General features: G+C 34.7%; 1 long non-coding RNA gene across 1 annotated transcript; it reads left to right on the top strand.

The window, feature by feature from the left end:
* Positions 1-1,912: 1,912 nt before the first annotated feature.
* LOC145688964 (uncharacterized) lies at positions 1,913-10,931 on the top strand. The gene is made up of 2 exons (XR_014132037.1): positions 1,913-2,113; positions 10,772-10,931. It is a non-coding gene; the product is annotated as an uncharacterized LOC145688964 (long non-coding RNA).
* Positions 10,932-21,769: the final 10,838 nt, after the last annotated feature.

The raw sequence follows: 21,769 nt of genomic DNA, 5'->3' as shown, positions 1-21,769 counted from the left end.
TTAACATTTTAATTAAAAATATTAACAAGATAGTTAGTTTGTGATAGCAATACAAGAACAAGAAAGATTAAACAGATATGCAGAATTTCATCAACGTAAATGACAGTGGTCTGTTTAATTATTATTATTATTATTATTATTATTATTATTATTATTATTATTATTATTATTATTATTATTATTATTATTATTATTAAGTGTAACCTTATGTTTAGGTTACAACATCCCGGCCGCGATTGACGGGGACCAATAGAATTTTCGGTGATGATTCAGCATTGAGAGGCAATTGTAAAGCTACTTCAGTAAAGAGCTAAGCACTTAGTTTAGAAATATAGCTACAATTGCGTTGGGGTTCGATGTTTGACTACAAATCACTCAATTAAAAGCGGTCTAGTAGGCCTAGAAAACTAGTAAGAACAGCGTTGGAGTTCGATGTCCTGATCAAATCTCCCTCTAGTAAAGCGTGTAGTATTCCTAATAATCCACTACTGATAACCTAGGAGTCGATAAGCTGACCACACGACACTCAACAACCGTGTGGTATAGGCCATAGTTCTAGGCTGTAGCGCTCCCCAATGATGATTATATTATTATTGTTAATTTGCAGGCGTTGCTAGTCATTATGTTGTTAATACAGTAATTACTGTGTTATATTGTGTTTTACATGGAATAAATACTTACGTATTTTATATAATAATTAGAACCTTATTTACATTTATTACAACCTTTGCTTTACGACAGCAAATCATATTTATGTTCAACATAACCAGTTCCCCTTCTCAAATGAATATAGTTGGAAAATGTAATAATTCACGCGCATATTTAAGATTTGGAGGAGTGTCCAGTGAACAGGTAATGGTAAATTCCTGAACTGTAGTAGTCACCATTATATTCTATTCTTTCAAAGTACTTTTTAACTCATTCGGTAGACCTATGACTTGTAAAGTCAAACATTCGAGTCTAGGTCAGGTAGAGAGGATTTTTTTTCTTATTTAATTCTTGAAATGGAAATGTTTCTCTTTTTACTTTATCTTGTAATTCTGGATAGAGGTGTTTGGATGCTGAAATAAGTATATTACGTTGTAAAATAAAAAAAAAAAGATAAATTGGATGATTCCTTTTGCAATTTTTAACTATATTTTCACATTTCTAGGACGATTCTAAAAGTTAAGATTTTTAGATTTCCCTTTCGCTCTATTACGTGTGTTTTAACTCGGGTTTTCTAATTCCTATAGTTCCTTAGTGAATCATATAGATATTACAGATGTCGTATCTCTTTCTTTCTCTTCTCTCGACATCATGTCTGGAGATGAATGTTCTGACAAATAGGGTACAACGGCGATTTTGAAAGTAACATGATCTACGCTATCAATGATATATGTAGTGGTGTTTAACTTAACATATAAAACAATAAATCGAAAAACTGAGAATACGAATCTTTTCAGAGAAAACAGTGCACTGATGCTTCAAATCTGTGTCTTTACTACGTGTACGTTAATTCCCTTGTCAAAATAAAAACTCTTCAAAATTAATCACAGATTCTTACGCAATCTTCCCTTTCTTAGGTACTTCACAATCACATACCAGTCACAGCGATGTAAAGGCACTTTTGGTAATGAGAATCCAATGGTCTGGCGTTATATATAGATGATAATATAAGTCTTACGTAAAGTACATTGAGATTATCTTCTTGTTCATGCAGAACCTACGTCTTTAGTCACTCTCCTTTCAATATATATATATATATATATATATATATATATATATATATATATATATATATATATATTGTTCTCTGAAGCTCTTGTTTTTATTCTTTTACTTTCAGTAATCTTGAATTTGTAGCTCTATAATTTTAATGAGTGTAATGGTCTCTCATTGTAGGTTTTTTTGCATTCTTCGTTTAGCTTACCATCGAACAAAGACATCTTTAACCAATCTTCTACCATTAAGTTTCGAGTTAATTTCTTCGGGATGTCAACACCTGCTGTAACGAAAATAGCTCGTTGGAAGAGGAGGTGTTCAGTGGAAATTAGGCCATGTTTGTTGGAGTGTAAAGCTTTGTATATGATACAAGCATGTGGCTGCGTACCTCATACCTATCCACGAATGGGTGAGCCCTCTGAAAGTGTATTTAATAATTTTATCTAACTATTAAATTGATATTAGACATTTGAACTTTATTTAAATTTTAAGACATTAAAATACGATGGTCTAGTTTCTCGTTCGGTCTGTAACTATAACACTTAAGAAATAATAATGGACAGAAGGTGTGATGGCTTAATTGCAGAAAGCCAACTTCTGATGGAATGCCATGAGTTTTATCCTACTGTAAGTTGTGTCAGGTAAGGAAATATGAGAGGATTTTTATATCAAAATTCCCAAATAGAAGAATCATTTCGTGTTCTATCAATTGTTAGGGCAACATCTGGTATTCATTTACCTACTGTTCACACAGCGATCACTCAAAACAACAAAATAAAAATAAACAAAACTAATACCCTCTATTGAATTAAGGGACAAATTGAGTGACCTGTCAAAAAAGTAAAGAATATAGAAAATGTAAAGAGTGCATAGGTTGAGAAGGACGAAAAGGATGATGAAAGAGAGGAAGATTCTTCTAAATATACATATACAATTAACATTACTATGGCTTTTTGTTATTATTGATATTAAAAAACAGTATTATTATTGTTAGTATTAGTTGTAGCCAAATCTCATTCGTTTAATTTCGATCAGATACACGAAATTTATCATGTGATTGTTTTTAATCCGGATGTGAGTTTTCCACATACAGTTTGGAAAATGGGCAATATTTTAATCCCTGACTTTTTGAAAACTAGACTCGTGTTACATGTAGAGTTACCACCCATCTCGACTTTTTCGAAGCAGTCCCGATTTCGGAGAATCTATCTTGCTTCATGACGTGACTTTGTCAGAGCTTTAAAATGTTCCGATTTTCATGTTTATTGAAGAGGTTTGTGCTCATTATTATCTTCATTGGAATTTAGTTTCCTCATTATTATAGGGAGTCTTGAAAATAAAAGGAAACCTCATAACTGCGGCAGTTTGGTAGATAAGTATAGTCTTGTTCAAAAAAGCTGCCCCCTTTTTATTTCAGAAGCCCTGTACTTTTACTGACAATTCCAGATCAATAAAACAAATATGTATTTTCTTTGACCAATTGAGATCTTTATCTAGAGTCAAAGTATTTAAATTTATTATGTACAATTGCCATAATGTGGCCTTCTAAACCAGAGTAAGTAATCAAAATTTGTTTGAATAAGACTTGCGTAACATATAAATCTATACATAGGCTACATACTATTTAAATTAGCCATATCTTCATGATAATTTATACTAACTGAAACACACGTTCTTCGTACAAGGAGGATAAAGTTTATGCAAAATACATTTGAAGGTAAAATCATCAATGAACTATATAAATAACGAACAGGAACGCCGTCGGCGTTGCCCCTTTCAATACCAATGAAATAAATTAATAATGCAATGCCTTTTTCATTATTCCTGTGAATGTGGAAAAAATAAATAAATAAATACCGAAAGCAGCGCCTTTGACGTTGCGCCCTATCAGTACCCAAATCGGCTATCATGCTCCTTCTTGTCTAAACGTGGGTTCGAATGTCATCAATATTGTCACCAATCAGCTTAGCTATTTCGAAAATTATGCATTCGACACAAATATCGGTCACTTTGAACATGTAAGTTTTGACTCTCCTCTCAACTCTTATGACGATGGGGGAAAGTTGGAATTTAACGACGTAGAGAGTGTTACTATTTATCTCAGTGACCAGAAAACTCTGAATCTGACACTAATATCTGCATCCCGGGTATTTATCGTCTCCCATTATGCATACATTTGACTCCATTTTTCCCTACCGAAATTCGAAAGAAAAAGAGACTTCGTTGGCGATTAGATCTGGTGAAGATTTATGCGTGTGCAAAATTTGTTGGGTCTAGGTCACTCTTTTCTATGCGAAAAGCTTATGGTAGACAGACGCGTACACTATTTTATTAGTAGTAAGAATTATACAGGGCCCACTTATATATATATATTATATGATTTGTCCCACTTTCCTTTCATCATTTAGATAAATATGATTCACTCTTCACTATACAAAGACTTACATCCTGTAAGTTAGCTTACTACGGAAAAAGGGGCGCTGGTACATTTCTTCCTCTATTACCTCCATTTAAGTGTCCCTACATTTTGCTTCGGAAAGGTTGCAACCTTGGTTTCATGAGCAGACACAGGTATTTAAAAAAAAAAAAAAGTTAAATTAACAAATTACCCAGCATTTATTTGCTCCGAAAACTTTTATTTAATGTTACTAGCTTTAGGGCAAGAAAAGGAATGATGATGTGGTAAAATGAATCCAAAATATCACACGGTGCAAAATAAAGTGACCATATTTTCGTGAAGATAGCCAACAATATGTTTTATTGAAGGATTGCATAACTAATGGCTCGTGTACAGCAATAGGTTGATACAGGATTTCGAGTATATACACTTTAAATGGCATAAAACATGCTGACTGTTTGTCTTGTTATGTATCGTTTGAAAGCTAATATCTGCACTTTCTGACTATATACGGCATATGTCTGTCCGAGAGATTGCAGGGGAATTCAACGTCCCTGATCATTTGGTTGTAGCAGCCGTTTGGAGATAATAGCAAGCGTGAGAAAGATGAACAAATATATGCTACTCAATTTAAATGAAAAAGAAATCGGGTTTTGGAATTCTGCTCTACGCTTCCCTTGAGCTTCAAAAACAATTAATTTCGAGACCATATTGAGACGTGCAATGAAAAATGTTTTTGGTACACGTTCTACCTTCTACCGAGGATTACGAGTTGATTGTACTTTCAAAACCAACATTTCATTTAAAGAAATTTGTGGTAGCTGTGCGGTAGACGTCGCTTTAGTAATCCACTATAGCTAACTGAATCCAGGCGAATTCATCACGGTTTAGAAATATCAAGAAGTTGACAGAATGCCTGCAAAGTCTGTCCAGCAGTGGTCAGCAGTAAAGATCCAATCATATGTTGCTACATCAATATGGATAAATGACGCTGTAGAAGCTACACGCATTGCGATACGAATGTTATTCTATCAACCACATCGCCAGATACTGCCCACTGACTTATACTTGTTGTAGTACTTGGATATGTACTCGTAGGAGCATGTCGTCAACTACATAGAAAATGCGCCCCAGAAGACTACATCTGCACCAGAGGTGTAGATTTTTATTTAATTGAAATAGAAAAATAGACAGAACTGTGCTGATGATGGTGGTTTGTATTTAGATTAATTCCGCCACACTTCAAGAAAGCTATGGGAGCTTGAACTTTTGGTTCAAAATCATATATTAATTTCGCAACAGTCAATATATTGTAATTAATTTGCCGTTTAAATACATGTATTACAAGCAGACTATAGAAAGCACAAATTTAAGTAATATATGTCTGTCAGGGAACTAAATTAAATTAAAAATTACATACTCTCACCTTCCACTCATATAAGTGTATTTCACCACTACTGACACATATGGAGCCATTTACGCCAGTTTTTGAGAGTTTTGAACGACAGGTTGTGTGCAGAAGATAAAATTTAACATGATCTATTTGATTAGCAAAATACGTTTGCAACTATGTAATCGATTAAAAATTGTTAGAAACGAAAGAACGGATCTTATTGGTTCCTAGATATGACCTCCTCTCATTTTCTGAGATATATAAGCAGTAGTCTTAGAAATTATATTTTATAATAAGCCTGATGAAGGCAAAAACACTTCGCCGAAAGTGTAACGCTGTTATTTATTAGATAATATACGCTCTGGTCAGAATTTGTCTTTTATACTAGAAGTTCCAAAGCTAGAATGAGTGAGATTCAGATAGAAGTACTTCCAAATCTGAATAAGTTTAGCTGAGAGTTATATTGGTATGGTTGCCATGGCTAGCCCGTTCTTACTTCCAAAATTCATGCAATGTCTATGGCAATGGTTGGCTAATCCCTGTCTTACGCTACGAGGAAATCGAGTAAGCTAAGAAGTAAACAATGGAGTAGTATCATTGATGTCAGTGCTTATGATTTTAACACGGAAGTGACTCATTTTTGTGATAAGTACATGATGACAGAAATGGCTCAAAATTAACAAAAAATAATATTTTTAAAATTCATAAGACTCGTATTTTAAAAACTATATTTAGAATAACCTCATTCTTTACAAAAATTTTGGTGACTCGGCGAGTTAATCGTGGCATAGTAAGACACTACTGAAGTTATGTATGTTAATATCTGAACCAATCTATATTTCAGAACTAATAAGAAAAGATAACAAGGAAATTTATTTAAAAAGTTATTTTCATGTATTAAGATACCACAATTTCATCATAATCATTATAGGTATTCTGAAATTATTGGTAGGTCAACTGTTGCAAGTGAGAAGCTTTCATATTCAAGATCTTCAGCTAATCTCTTAACCTTCATGTACGATCTTCCTGTTTTGACACCGTCCCTCAATTGTAGCCTCCACCATCCTCTCCTTCAATTTCCTGTCGTTAAGAACTTTCCTCAAAATACAGTTCCTTCTCAGCCAATGTGCTTCTTTTCCTTTCCTCAACTACATGTAAAATTGTTCTTTTCTCCTTCAGTAATTCTAACATCCTCTTATTCGCTATCCGCTCTACTCAGCTAATTATTTCCATTCTTTTCCACACTCACGTTTTGAAAGCTTCCTCTGTTTTCTGGCTTTTGCGTAATGTCCATTTTTCTTCCCGATACATTACAATACTCAACATGAAACATTTTATGAGACTTTTGCTCAACTCTTTATTCAAGGTTCTACAAAACAAACTTTTCTTCATCCTAAAGGCTTCTTTCGCCATTCTTACCCTTGCTTTTATTTCACGTTCGCACTTCACCTCGTAAGAATACTACCTAGGTATCGAAAGCTATTTACCTGTTCTATTTTCTCCCCTCTTTCTTCATTATTTTACACTGACTGCTTCGCTGCAATCATCATGGCTTTTGTCTTTTTAACATTTATTTTCTTTCTATATTCTTCACATTTCTTCCTAGTTTTCTAACATCTTATTGATTTCTTTAGATTCCGGAATAAGCATAATACCATCTGCAAACCGTATACACTTAATCATTTTAACTCCTAACGAAATATCGTCTTCATTATGTAAGCTCTTTTTCACTATCTCTTTTAGATAGATGTTAAATCATGTTGGCGAGAGATAACATGCCTGTCGAACTCCCCTTCCAATTACACTCTCCTCTGTCATTTCTTGCCCTATTCTAACACTCACTTGTTGGTTCACATATAAGTTTCTTGTGAGTCTTTGATCTTTCCATTCCAACTCAACCTTTCTTTTACAATTCTCAAGAATAATTCCCAGTTCACACGATTAAAAAGCCTTTTCTATATCAATAAAGAACATACAGCTCTTTCCCTTTTTCTATGTATATACCTTTCACCATTTACCCTTAATAAACTAATTGCAATTCTTATGCCTTTACCTCCCCCAAACCCGAACTGTTCCTTCTTAACTTCACTTGCTTTTCCATGCAGTATCTGGAGCATAATATTTGCTGCATGCGATATGAGACTAATAGTTCTATAGTCTTCACATCTCTCTAGGTTCGATTTTGTCGCCATTGGTATCATGACTGTCTTCAGGAAGTCATTTGGCCATTCTCTGTTTCATATATTATATTGAAGAGTCGGATCAATGCTTTCTTCCTCTTGTCTCCCATATTCCTAATAAATTCGATTCGTATATTACCTATCTCATCTACCTTTCCATCCCTAATAGTTTTTTAAAACTTATTCTGAAGAATATTGATCCCTCTATTATCCTCGCGCACTTCATTTTCTATTTCAACATCTAGACCACGCGGTCTCTCCCCCTACTCTCATACAACTTCTCAACATTTTATTCCATTTTCCAATAGCTTCACAACTTTCCATTTTTATCTTCTACTGCCATCGTAATACCCCCTCGTTTCCTCCGGAGTTTCATAGTTTTTCTAGCTTTCATTATATTTCCCAACTCTTCCTAATTCTTCTACGTTCTCACATTTTCTTTTATAAAACTCTTGGCTTCCTCTGTCTGTTTCCCTTCGTAACTTGTTGCTTAAGTTTTTGTACATCTTCCTTCTCTCTCCTATATCAACCTGTTCACACGTCCGCCTTTCCCTTCTTTTGCCGAACATCTGCTCTATAACCAATATGTTTTTATAACCTTTTTGTGTTCTAGAGAACCTGCTACTTCTTCCGCAGCCTGATATATGCATGTTTCATATGTTCCCGTCGTATTTTATTACTTGCACCTGTCCTTTCCTCATTTGTGTACTTTTCTTCAAAGATTTCTATGAAAATATTTCATATTTCCTCGTTTTTCAACTTTCCAGTACGCCTATTCAATTTCTTCTGGCTACATTTTTCAGTTCAATATCCAGTTTGGCCAGCACAAGCTGACGATTAGAGAAAATGTCGGCTCCGGGAAGAATCTTTCCTTTCTTCAAGACATTTCGAGACCTATCCTGAAACATAACGAAGCCTATTTGATATCTTCGACCATCTATTGAGGATTTCCGTGTATATATAATCTCTTGTGCTGTTTGAAGCAAGTGTTACCAATTACTAGTGAATTCTGTCTACACAAATTGACCGATCCCTCTCTCTTCTCATTTCTTTCACCTACACCATGTTTGTCTACGTCACTATCTTCCTGTCTTTATTAAAATCTCCCATTACACAACTGCATTAAAATCTCCCATTACAATTTCGTATGCACCCCTGTGCATAATTTCTATTATTTCTCTCATAATTTTCCTCTGCTTCTTCAGTCATGTGTAATGGTCGGTACATATGTGTAAGCCTTTATTACTATTAGTTGCTTCTTTTTTTCTTTGGATTCTATACCCTTGCTTCTCATTTCCCCATTACCTTCTGATCTAACTTAATAAACTCCTACCAAGTCTTGGTTATTTGATCTCGTTTCTTTAAGATTTTCTAATTTTCCTTCCTGTAACATTGTACATACGACCTATTTCCCATCCTAAACATTTTTCTCTTGCTTGCCTTCCTTTCTCTATCAATATTCCCCATACTGGTACTCTCTCATCCATTAGTCCTTCACAAGATATTTTCCCCTGGAGATCCGAAATGAGGGATATTTTACCTCCGAATCTATGTTTTGATCTGAGAAAGATCATTGTACATATGTTCGTTTTCTGCTGTTAGCAAACTAGAGACAAATATAAGGGTGTTTTTCCGTTGACTTCCACTCCACCAGTGTTCAAGTTGTTAAAATCACTTTCACCGCGCCTAGGACTAATGTTCAATTTGTCGTATCAATCACTCTGACTTTTGCCAACTTGATACTGGAGAACTGCTGCCTTCTGCGAAGACATTTTTTGTCTGGCTATTCCATTTAGGCCAATTCGCTAGCAGTGACCCTTCTGGAATGACCTACCACTGACATAGCTAAATTTCACTGTAGCACGGAATTTTCCCCATCTGATACATAAGTATTTTCGTAAAGTTGTTGCTTATCGGGGAGAACAGTAAACGTAAAGCAAAAATTAAGTTCGAATTATATTATGGTTAATCCGAAGCTGTCGATAAGAAAACAAACACATTTTAATCAATAATTTTGAATGTACAGAGTGATCACAAACTCCCGTTACTCACTATTCGTGTCCACGTATTCATAGATGGTCGCATTGTATTAATGTGGGACCATGGCAGAGGACAACTTTGAGGTAGTGTGACTATTCTTTACTATTTATTCCAGAGTTTCTCTGTGTACACCATCGTTTTCATATCTAGGATCAATATTAACAGACGAAAACCATATTCAGGAATAAATTAAATGCCGACTAAAAGCTGGGAATTCGTGTTATTATTCAGTGCAAAATCTCTTGTCGTTGCGAATTTTGTCGAGGAATTTGAAGCTTAAAATATATAAAACGACAATCATGTCTGTTATTCTGTATGGTTGCGAAACATGGTCGCTTACTCTGAGGGAACAGACTGAAAGTATTTGAGAACAAGCTCCTGAGACGAATATTCGGATCCAAGAGAAACGGAAATTGGGAATGGCGAAAACTTCATAACGAGGAACTACATAATTTATACGGATTACCAAACATTGTTAGGGTCATCAAGTCAATGAGGCTCCGGTGGGCAAGTCATGTAGGCAGGATGGAAGAAAGTAGGAACGCTTTCAAAGTCTTAACTGGAAGACCAACCGGAAAACGACCATTAGGAAGACCTAGGCGAAGATGGGAGAAGAATATTAAGATGGATCTGGCAGAAATAGGAGTACAAAGTAGAAACTGAATCCAGTTGGCTAAAAGGAGAGATTTTTGTGAATGCGGTATTGAACCTCCGGGTTCCATAGACCATAGAGTTAGTTAGTTTTCTTCTATGGAAATTAATTATGAAACCAGACGTACTATGATACTTCATTCATACTACTTTTGGTTTGAGTAGAGGGTTAATGGGGAAGATGGTGCCTAGGGGCGCTGAACCGATTTTAGAGAAATGCTCAATATACCTAGGTATCTAACCGTTTTTGTAATTATACCTGTCGACAGACAGATAGACAGGACTGAGATATCCATTTTATGAAGTACCATTTTCAAAAAAGCAATACATTCTATCTTACACTGAATAATACTTACTTTGCAACGTAATTTTGACCCAATTCTTATATTTGCTCTTTTCTTTCAGATTTCATATACCAAGAGTGTGAGCTTCAAGGCTTAATATGCATTGCTAATCTAGGTTAGTTCCAATTTCTGATGTTAACGTTTCATAGCATCATTGTTTACTTAGCAATATTCAGTTTCTTTTAATTTTAGTTGTCTCAAATTGCATATAAAAAGTTAATAAAATTAAATATTTAGTCTTTCATTATGCCTTTAGAACAGAAAGAAATAATAAACGCAAGGATTATTATAAAACTTCGTGAAACACAGACAGACTCAGGAAATGAGGTGAAAAATTATTAGTACGAAACCATGGATGTAGGGTATTTGAAAATTACTCCAGTAATCTAAAGTTGCTAAGGAATGCTAACTCTTAATTATTTTTTTGTTTCCTAAAGAACTTTTTTTTTTATGTGAAGAGACATGTTTTTGAGCATCAAAGCACTAGAAAAATTGGTAAAAGAAACGTTGGAACTAAGGTATATTACACTCAAGAAAGATAGCAATATATATAATAAAACAGGAAGAAACAAGTTACAATTCCTAATACAAATAGAAGAAGATATGAAACATCGGTGCAACTTGTACGTGCAATGATAACGGCTATTCTCGTTGATAGGCCGAAGTTTAAGGTGTGACAACAACAAATTCGTTTTTTCGTCTTGAATATATTGTGCATTACAAAGGTCTTAACTAGAGATGCAAAAAGCCGGCTTTTTTCAATCGATGGTTTTTTGCACATAAAAAGCCGGCTTTTTTGGAAAAAAAAAACGAGAATTTTGGAAATTTTGGCTTTTTTTCATTTTCATGATTTTTCTGTTTAAATAGCTTTCGTATAGTATACTCTAAAGTTAAATAAGATTCCATGACCTAAATGCCATATTTCGCTCTGGAATTCACCATCATGATGGATGGAGCACATTGTTTATGAATTAAACATAAAGTACGTAGTATTTGAGGGCAATTTTAGAAGCTATTTAACTGTATTTTAACTTCTGAATTATCGACATTTTTCTTCTCTAGATCATTTCTTTTTAGTCATCCGTGTTTCACTTCTTAGAGTTTAGGGGCCTTATGCAGAGTCGTTTTGAAGCACGATTAGTGACATACTAAAGAGTTCGACTAACATAAGTCTCCTGCAGTAGTCAGTGTTTTAGTATGATGCTAATCATACGTCGAAACGACTCTGCATAAGGCGGTAGTACTCTAGCTTCTAGCACACAATTAAACTTATGTTTTTCAATATATTCATCAGAGTGTACGTTTTTCAATATATCTGTCAGAGCGTACTTCCACATTTCCGTTACTGTAGCTGTGCAATGATTTAACAATAATCTTCCGGACACAACCTTGAATACCATTTGATAGAAATAATCAATATGGGATTTAGAAAAATATTTGGGAGGGGGTTTTCTGAATAATGGTTGGTTTTTCTAAAAATTCCTAACTTTTATTAAAGAGGAGCTTAAGTTTATGAGTACAAGCATAACAAATATTTCATTTCGTTTGAATATTCAGCTATAATCTCCCAGATACAACATTGAAGACCATTTTATACTGATAATCAGTGGCGGATTTAGAAAAGTATTTTGGGAGGTACTTTTCTTATTAATGCTTTTTTTAAAAAAAAATCCTATTTTTTTATTTGAGGACAGCTTGAAGTTTATGAGTAAAGGTAAAATTAATATTTAGTTTGTTTTAGAAATTCCGTAATTTCGGAGCAGAGGCTTCAATCCGAAAGACATCCCCACACTAACCCTCTTCGCAAATCCATCACTGCTGGTAATTAGAAACAAAGATTTAAAAATGATTAGAAAGGAAGTCGGCCAGGACTCACAGTACACGCACTATCTCTACATTCACAGATGGTAAGAAAAACTTTTGTCAAAATGGTCGAATGCGGGGTTGAATCCCGAACTTCACGATAGAAGCGCGAAAGCTAACCACTCACTCATGTTTGTTGTGCAGTTGTGCTTAACTCTCTCTTTCCCTATGGCCACAAAAGCTCTCCATTGACTTCTGTCCTTATCCAATTCAATCCAGTTTCTACTCTGTATTCCTATTTCTGCTAGATCAATCTTAATATTGTCCTCCCATCTCGGCCTAGGTTTTTCAAATGGACGTTTCCCGATTGGATTTCCAGTTAAAACTTTGAAAGGTCCTACTTTCTTCCATTGTGGCTACATGACCCGCCCACCTGAGCCTCCTAAACTTGATGACTCTAACGATGTTTGGTAAACCGTATAAATTATGTATTTCCTCCTTATGAAGTTTTCGCTATTCCTGATTTCCGTTCCTCTTGGGTCCAAATATTCGTCTCAGAATTTTATTCTCAAATAATTTCAGTCTGCGTTCTTCCCTCAGCGTAAGCGACCATGTTTCACAACCATAAAGCATAACAGGCATGATTGTCATTTATATATTTTAAGCTTTAAATTCCTTGACGGAATTCGCGACGACAAAATATTTTGAACTGAATAATAACAAGAATTTCCTGATTTCAGTCGACATTTAATTTCTTTGTGGGTATGATTTTGGTCTGGTGATACTGATCCAAGATATTTGAAAGTATCCACTTTGTCGAAAGTATTAATTGATATTTTAACGCATTCATGATTTGCCGTATTACGATCCTTGTGAACTTCCTTGTATTTAGATTTCACTGCATTTACTCATGTCCCTGCAAGCGTTTAATAAGATCTCTGCATTTCTTTCGATTGTTCTTCTATCAGATTTACATCATCAGCATACACCATAACCTGGTGAATACCATTCAACTCTAGGCCCTGGTTCCTATCTGATTTTTCTTATAGCGTACTCCGGAACAAATCTGAATAATAACTGCGATAACGCATATCCTTGTTTCAGGCCAATCTCGGAAGCTTGCATTTTTCTACTCGGACTTTACTCTGGGATTCATTTAAACACTTAATAAATCTAGCTTTTTCGGTATTCCAAATTCTGTAAGAATGTTGTACAATGTTTCCCTCCTAACCGAGTTGTAAGCCTTTCTAAAATCAATAAACAGTTGATGTACTGGGTAATATATTCCCATTTCTTTTCGAGAATTTGTCCAATGGTAAATATCTGGTCGATTTCGACTAAATCCACACTGATAATTTCCAATAATTTCATCTGCGTATGGGGTCAATCATTAATAGAATGTTAAGAGAAATGCCTCGATAATTGTTACAATCAATTTTGTCATCTTTCTTGTGAATTGGAACAGTGATTGTTTCTTTCACTCTTTTTAAATGTATTCCATATTTTTTCTTTTTTGTAAAAAAAAAATCTCAACGATATGTCGAATTTTCTTGTTAAAAATTCAGAAACCTTCAGAACTGGATAAACCGTGATGGTGGTTATATATTCTACAGCCTAGGAAACCATACGCTCATATGAACCGTCTATTACGTATATCATCCATAAACAGAAAATTCGATACTTTCCCGATTCTGAACTAGCTTAAGGAACAGTCACTGCCTTACAGAATTTGGAGCTTTACCGATTTCGCAGACCCGAAGCACCTAATAGGTGGTAACAGATTATTACGGATGTAATCAATCAGTGAAAAATTTGTTCGAAATATTCATTCAATGTACATGAAAGTTAAAACTTAACTGAAAAATTTCAAGAATGTACAGAACCACCCGAAACGAAGATCTTGATATGCAGATTTCTCTCATGTTTTTCTTTATTTTGCTTCAAAAAGAGGGTGCGTGATATTTTGAAGTAAAAATACTAGCTACATACAATTTTGCTAGTTATTTGTGTATATTTTTTTAAAGTATTTATTGTATATATGAGGTTACAATATTATTACATGGGGTCTATTGGTTAATCCTTTGGAATTCATAATGTAAATATGTTAAGAATTTTAAAAAATCTTTTTGAAATTTATGGTTTATTTTCGGGGTTTCATATTATTATCTGCATCAACCACTAATTAAATGAGTTTTTTGTTGTAGAGAAGCGAAATAAAGTCTGCTCTATCAGTTTAAAGCAAAATTTTCAAAAAAGCCCAAAATTTCCCAAGCAAAAAAGCGAAGCAGAAAAAAACCGAGTATTTTTCCAAAAAAGCCGGTTTTTTTCGAGCCCTTGCATCTCTAGTTTTAACTATCTAAGGTCACAAGGAATAGACATGAACGTGTCACACGGACGTCCGAATCCAACTTGGCCCATTTGATAAACATAACAAAGATTTGTTCATGCACAGAAAGTTAGGTGCCATGGACAACTTAGTAAGGCCCTGGGGCCAATTAACCCTGTTAGTATAAAGAAAATCGTAGACTTGCAGTGAAATAGCTATTGCATCAACACTGCCCATTGAAAAGTCATAGTTTATAGTTCATTCTCTTCAGCATGAAACTAGCTTTCCAGATGTGCTATGTATTGGGACCTATAACGAACTTTAACATGGAAAATTGGGAGAATGTCGGAAAAATTACCTTCAAAAGTCTCTCCCTTCAAATTTGGCTACCTCTGGAGTCTATAACCAGTGAAAAAAAATACTCCCATCTTCTTGATACTTACATTATTGTTAACCATAACGAAAAGAGTAAGGAAAACATGTTTCCCCCATCTAATATTTAGAAATATCCATAAATACTAACAAATATATATATAGACATTTGTAATCTTGAACTTTCTTTGTATCTCCTATTTATTATTAATAATAATGTATTGTCTATAAGTCAGAATTATTTAAAAGATTACCATCTCCTCAAGCTGAAGTTGTGAGCATAACAGAGCATGTCTTTCCGAGTTACCTAACAAAAATTGTAAGGGAAATTTCTAGTACGTACAACTGCAACTTCATCACACCAACGACTTATCCAATATCAATGTGGCCTGCGGAGATTTAAACGAAGTCACTAACCTCCAAAATTACTTTCCAGCAGTCTTCTTCTTTTTCGGAACATAACTCCTGTATAACTCACGAATGTTCAGTTTGATTCTCATGCATAGAATACAAAGCAAAATACGCAGCTAACAAATATAGATAAATATTATCATATATACAAAACGCAGTTCTATCTACATCATCCAAAACCTTCCAAAAAGATGTCCGTCTTTGAGAGTGCAATGTAGGCTGTTTACATACAAGAAATACTAAAACCTCCTATTTCAATACGAGGATAAACAATTGTTCTCAATTGATTTTCAAGCACGACATCAAGAACATAGAAACATTATGTAAAATCCTCGTTTTCAAATCACATAATTAGTTGGTAAATCATGTTTATCCGCTAACTTCGATTCTACCGGCTTGAATGCTCCAAGCTTGAGAAATTCCTTCAAAAATTGGTCCAAATGTATTGTGAATCGCAGTGTCCAAAAGAAACTAATTCTTAGTTCGTCGGGTTCATCAAAGCGTTTGCCTTTATTTTAGCGATGTTCCCAAGATAAGCACATCTTCTCATTAATCTCTATTATTACCAAATTTCGCTATCAGATAAAGAAAATTTCTTCCTGTCTCTTCTCGTAATGGCAATTCATTCGCAATGACCACTTCCCGGATAGCAACAAAAGGAATTTCTTCAATTTTCACCCACTGTACTCCTGGGTTAAGAAGGATTTCAGAATGTATTATTACCTCTCCGTGAATTCCTTTATGCCTCATACTTCAGTGCAAATATTTGCTGAAATTTCGTCATCTAGTTGAATATCTTTATCTTCTTCTTTTCCTTTTTTCCATAGAATTTTTCAATGCACCGCAATAGACTCAATTTTGCATTGAAGAACATTTATGAAACACATCCTTACATCAATTAAAGCACATATTTCAATAAACAAAGAACTTGTAGAGTTTAAACTTTTGCCCAAGACTATTTCTCTGAAGACGCTTCTCACTATAACTTTTTTATAATGAAAAGAGCCATCGATGACGCCGTGATATCAAGTAACGATACAGTTACTAAGAAACGAGTCTTACGGTCTGCAACTACTATAGAATACTTATATTTCAAAATATTGCTGGCACTGAATATTCCACCAACATCGATACACTGTTCAAAATGGTTTCTTAAATTCGAAAAGAAATTCCTCGCATTTGAGAACATTCGTTTCTTACCTGTGCACCGAGTACTACATTCTTAAAAGTGAGATTTCGACTTTCTCAAACCATTTTGAGAAATAATGACTCAAATGCGAGGAATTATGTCTCATTTCTGGGGGTGCAAATGCTTTCTCAAATTTGAGAAAAATATATTTTTTCTTAAAATTGAGAAAGGAACATTTGAGGAAATGAGACACATAACCTCAATTTTGAGAAACACATTTCGCAAAAAAAAGAAAAAAAGAAAGAAAGAAAGAGTAATGTATTTCGAAAAGCGACAAACGGTGCACAGAAACAGGGTTCTCAAATACGAGAAGCACAAGGGGAAGGGCATAAACAAAATATAAACATGCAAAAAAAACTATTAGTACATATGGAATTTATGTTAAATTAATATCTACAGTTATATTGTTTAAACAACAATTTTAAGAATGATCCAAAAAATGGATCAAAAGATTGCGATCTTGGCCAATAATTAAATGTTGAGTCAGGAGCCACAAAATTTTTGAACGGCCTCTAAATCGAGTTTCCGTATATTTTACGGAATAAGCACATCATGCTGAGTTAAGTGGTAGTTTTGGTTTGGATACACTATATGCAGTTCTCCAAATATAAGACGTACAAGAAAATGTTGGTTGAATGAAATATATTGGATTTTTTGGACAAGGGGCCACAAAAATTTGAATGGCCCCTAAATCGAGATTTCGTATTTTTTTTTACGGAATAAGGACATTATACTGAGTGAAGTGGCAGCTTTGCTTTGGCTGCACTGTATGTAGTTCTCGAGATATAAGGCTTACAAAAAATATTTGATTGAATGAAATATATTGGATTTTTTTTGGATGAGGGACAACAAAAATATTGAATGGACCCTAAATCGAGTTTTCGTATTTTTTTACGGAATAATCACATCATACTGAGTTAAGTGGTAGTTTTGATTTGGTTACACTATATGTAGTCTCCAGATATAAAATTTCTGCCTGAAAAATATTGGATCTTTTGAGCCAATAAAATATAACACATTTAAACCTTTATTTCAACGCAAGAAAATTCCATGAAGTCTTGTATTTTAAGTATGTTACTTATTCCTACTGCATCAGACAGATGAACATTTTACTTTTTATCACTGTCAACTTTCTCAAGACTTTTCCCTTTTATCAACGTGGGTTTACTCAAAATTCTCCTGTTTCCTCCAACATTATACCAACTTCTTGATAATTCAGATTCAAGAATTATCCGTCTACTTAAGCCTAACGGCAACAATTTCAGCTGGAGTGTAACGTCCCATAATTATGCTACGAAGCTTAGGGAGACCTTATAAGATAGTGAGCGAAAATGGTGTAATGAAGAAAGTGAGAGAATCTCGAGAAGACACACGTACGGTGTTTACTCACACAGCTCACTTGGTGGAGCTGGAATCAAACAAGGGACCCCACACATCGGAAGTGAGTTCTACCACGGAGTCATCGCGGTCCAATATGCGCACTTGTCTGCCATAAACATGTTGTCTACATGAGAAAACACCGTGTGCGTGGGCTTTTCAAGGATTCCCCAATTTACTTCTACAAGGGACGTACGGAGGAATTTATTACGGAGTAGGGATGGCCAAAATTTTCCGGAATCCGGATTCCGGAAATTTTGTTTTCCGGAATCGGAAAATTTACTTTCCGGAATTCGGAAAAATTCCGGAATTCAGAAAAATTCCGGATTTCGGAAAAAATCCGGAATTCGGAAAAATTCCGGAATCCAGAAAAATTCCGGAATTCGGAAAAATTCCGGAATCCAGAAAAATTCCGGAATTCGGAAAATTCCGGAATTCAGAAAAAATCCGGAATTCGGAAAAATTCCGGATTTCGGAAAAATTCCGGAATTCAGAAAAAATCCGGAATTCGGAAAAATTCCGGATTTCGGAAAAATTCCGACATTCGGAAAAAATCCGGAATTTAGAAAAAAAATCGGAATTTTTCCGAAATCCGGAATTTTTCCGATTTTACTTTCCGGATTCCGGAAAGTAAAAATTCTGGAATTGGCCATCCCTAGCTAGTAGCTGTTAAAAGAGAAACACAATAATGAATATATATACTGTATTAGTTTCTTGTAGTTGGATATGTCTTTATCACTTACGTAGACAATTGCTACTGCAGTTATTTACTGTTTTATAAGGAAGGTCTTATTTTCACACACAAAAAAGTCGCCGGTATGTCTCAAACATTATCGCGTTCCCACCTGCAGCTGCTCCAAAGCACTGCAAACTACTTTTTAACCAGGCGAAAGGCAGTGGAGGAAAAGAAATCTCAACAAATATTCTAATAACATTCGCTTATTGTCAACATACCTACAGTGAGCGCAGAAAGTGTTCGTACACCGTGCATACTTTATATTGAAAACAGCTAGCATGAGAACGGGAGGTGGAAAATATATATATATCCATAATTAAGACTACACATTCATACATTTTATTTCTATATACAAGAGAAAGGCCAAACAAACACAATCACTGTTTTGTTCAGAAGAAAAGAGAGAATTCCTTTTTTGTAAACGCAAAATGTCACCGTACACTTATGCTTGAATTAGTGCTTATAAAGTATATTACGTTATTTGATATTTTGTGGGATTACCCTGTGCGTTAATGATTGTCCGTAGTCTTCGTGGCATTGATTTCACCTGTAGTAGTTCGTAGTTCTGTAGCTTCGGGACTGGTTATGTCCCATTCTTCTTGAATAGCTTTTCTTAGGCCTTCTTTAGTAGAGACAGGGCCGGCGCGAGAGAGGGTCGAGCCGTGCCACCGCCCAGAGCGGCAAGTCTAATGGGCGGCAAAAAGAAAAGAATACTATCAAAATATAATGCTTCGTAATAGGCTCACATGGAAAAATAAGATTGTGTTAACCTGAGAATGTAATTGAACTTACTTTACTCACATTCAAGAAAATACTCTCTCAGGAAATTCAGAGCATTCCTCCGCGTTTTCAATTATCAAACTACTAGCCACAGGTATCTCGTTCAATATTTCCCTTGCAGCAGTGTAGATAGGATTTTGAGCTAGAGTGCATAAGATTATCACGTTGTCTTTTTATATTTTTTTTCTATTCAATAATGTTCTAACGCTCCGCTCCAAGTATGCAAAAGGTACACTCCCACTTGAGACAGGCCGTTCTAGCCTGTAGCATCCAGGGGCGGATCCAGGACGGACTTCTGGGGGGGGCGGTGGGTTGTAATACTGCTACTTAGAGCTACTTTTAAGAGCGTCAAAAAATAAACTATATATTTTATTTATATATAAAATAAAAAAGTTTCCTCTTCTGGGGGGGCGATCGCCCGATCGCCCCCCTGGATCCGCCCCTGGTAGCATCTAGAGACATTTAGGTTCTAATAGCGAGTTTTTGACCAATTTACAAATTGTTCATTCCGAATATAGTAAATCGTACAGCGTATTATTTCTTGAGAAATGTCTCATTTTTTGTATATCTAAAAAAAGTTTGTGACTTTTTTTTCTGCGTCAGTTCAACGTTAGGCCATACTAAAGGAACATATTAGTAGTCTCACTTTAAAATCATAATCCACCACAAGGTGGGAGAGCCGAATTGATGCTCTGACTCAGTTATCAAATATAGGAAGTTTATGATGCCTTACTTCAAATAAGTAATGACAATAGAACCGATAGAATGGTCGTCCACGATGCTCTGTGTATAGCAAACCAGCTGAGTTACTTTTCTTTCCTTTACTCACTCGTTGTCTGATATGACTTTAAAGCATTGATTCTCATGTGTTGGATGCAGTAGGATTTCTTGAAAATATATCTGGGTACTTTGAGAGGAGCAGAAATTATGCAAAGTTTAAATCTTACTTAGTTGATACGATGGACTTGGCATCAGCATTAGATACGGGTGATCCACTGATACGTAATACAGTGCAAGCTCGAAGTCGAAAGAAGAGACAGTTTCAGTACGAGGCAGAGGATGAAGCTACTGAAAACATCCACAAACAAGATACAAGATCGATTTTTATTACAAAGTTCTAGAAGTGATTGTGTTAGCTTTTAAGAGAAAGATTTGAGCAACTTAAACATCACAGCGAGTATTTCAATTTTCTTTGCGATATAAGTAATCGTAAAGATATAGCCTACCACCTGAACTTTTTGTCTGAAAAGTGTACTAAACTTACCATCATTTTAACACGCGAAGAATTGAAAGATATTAACCCCAGTGATTTGAAAGACAAACTGAAAGTGTTATCCACTATAATTAAGCCTGTGAAAGTTCACAAAAAAAAAAAAAAAAAAAAAAAAAAAAAGGAACATGACTTTGCTCCCAATGTTAGTATTGCACGTAGAATTTTGTTAATCTTGCCTGTAACAGTGGCAAATGGAGAAAGAAGTTTTTGGAAACTTAAGTTTATTAGAAACTATCTACACTCTTCTATGTCTGAAACACGCTTGAGTGGTCTAGCGACGATATCAATAGAACACAAATTGGCTAAAACATTGGACTACGTGATGTGATAAAGGGATTTGCTCATATCAAAGCAAGAAAAGTTTCTTTCAATTAAGGTATGTTAAATTTATGTATGTCTATTGTGTTTTAGTACATTATAAGGCTTAAGCTAATCACTTACATTTACCATAATATCTGATTTACTGTATTATCTTCTTGCTCCATACTCTGTTGAAAACGCCTTTTGATATAAAATAAGCCTAAAAATTAAAATTCTTAGTCATGATTAAAGTATATTTTTAAAATTTTATTTTCTGTATGCGCTGCTCTATATTACAGATATACAGCGAAATCGAGCATACTGAATATTGTGTCAGTATAGAGTCGTTTAAATATTACGTAAACATTCCAGAAAGGTAGTTCTTTTTTTTTTTTTTTTTGTTTACTTTTCCATTTTATACATGTTTTTAAATGACACTTGAACGTTATCTGTCAAAATAAGGTTTGCGGATTAAAGGGGCGGCATGTGAAA

The sequence above is a fragment of the Thermobia domestica genome, chromosome 7 (genome assembly GCF_964235325.1).
Source record: "Thermobia domestica chromosome 7, izTheDome1.hap1.1, whole genome shotgun sequence".
NCBI lineage: Eukaryota > Metazoa > Arthropoda > Insecta > Zygentoma > Lepismatidae > Thermobia > Thermobia domestica.
The sequence above is the reverse complement of the archived record's forward strand: the minus strand, read 5'-3'. Positions and strand labels throughout refer to the sequence as shown.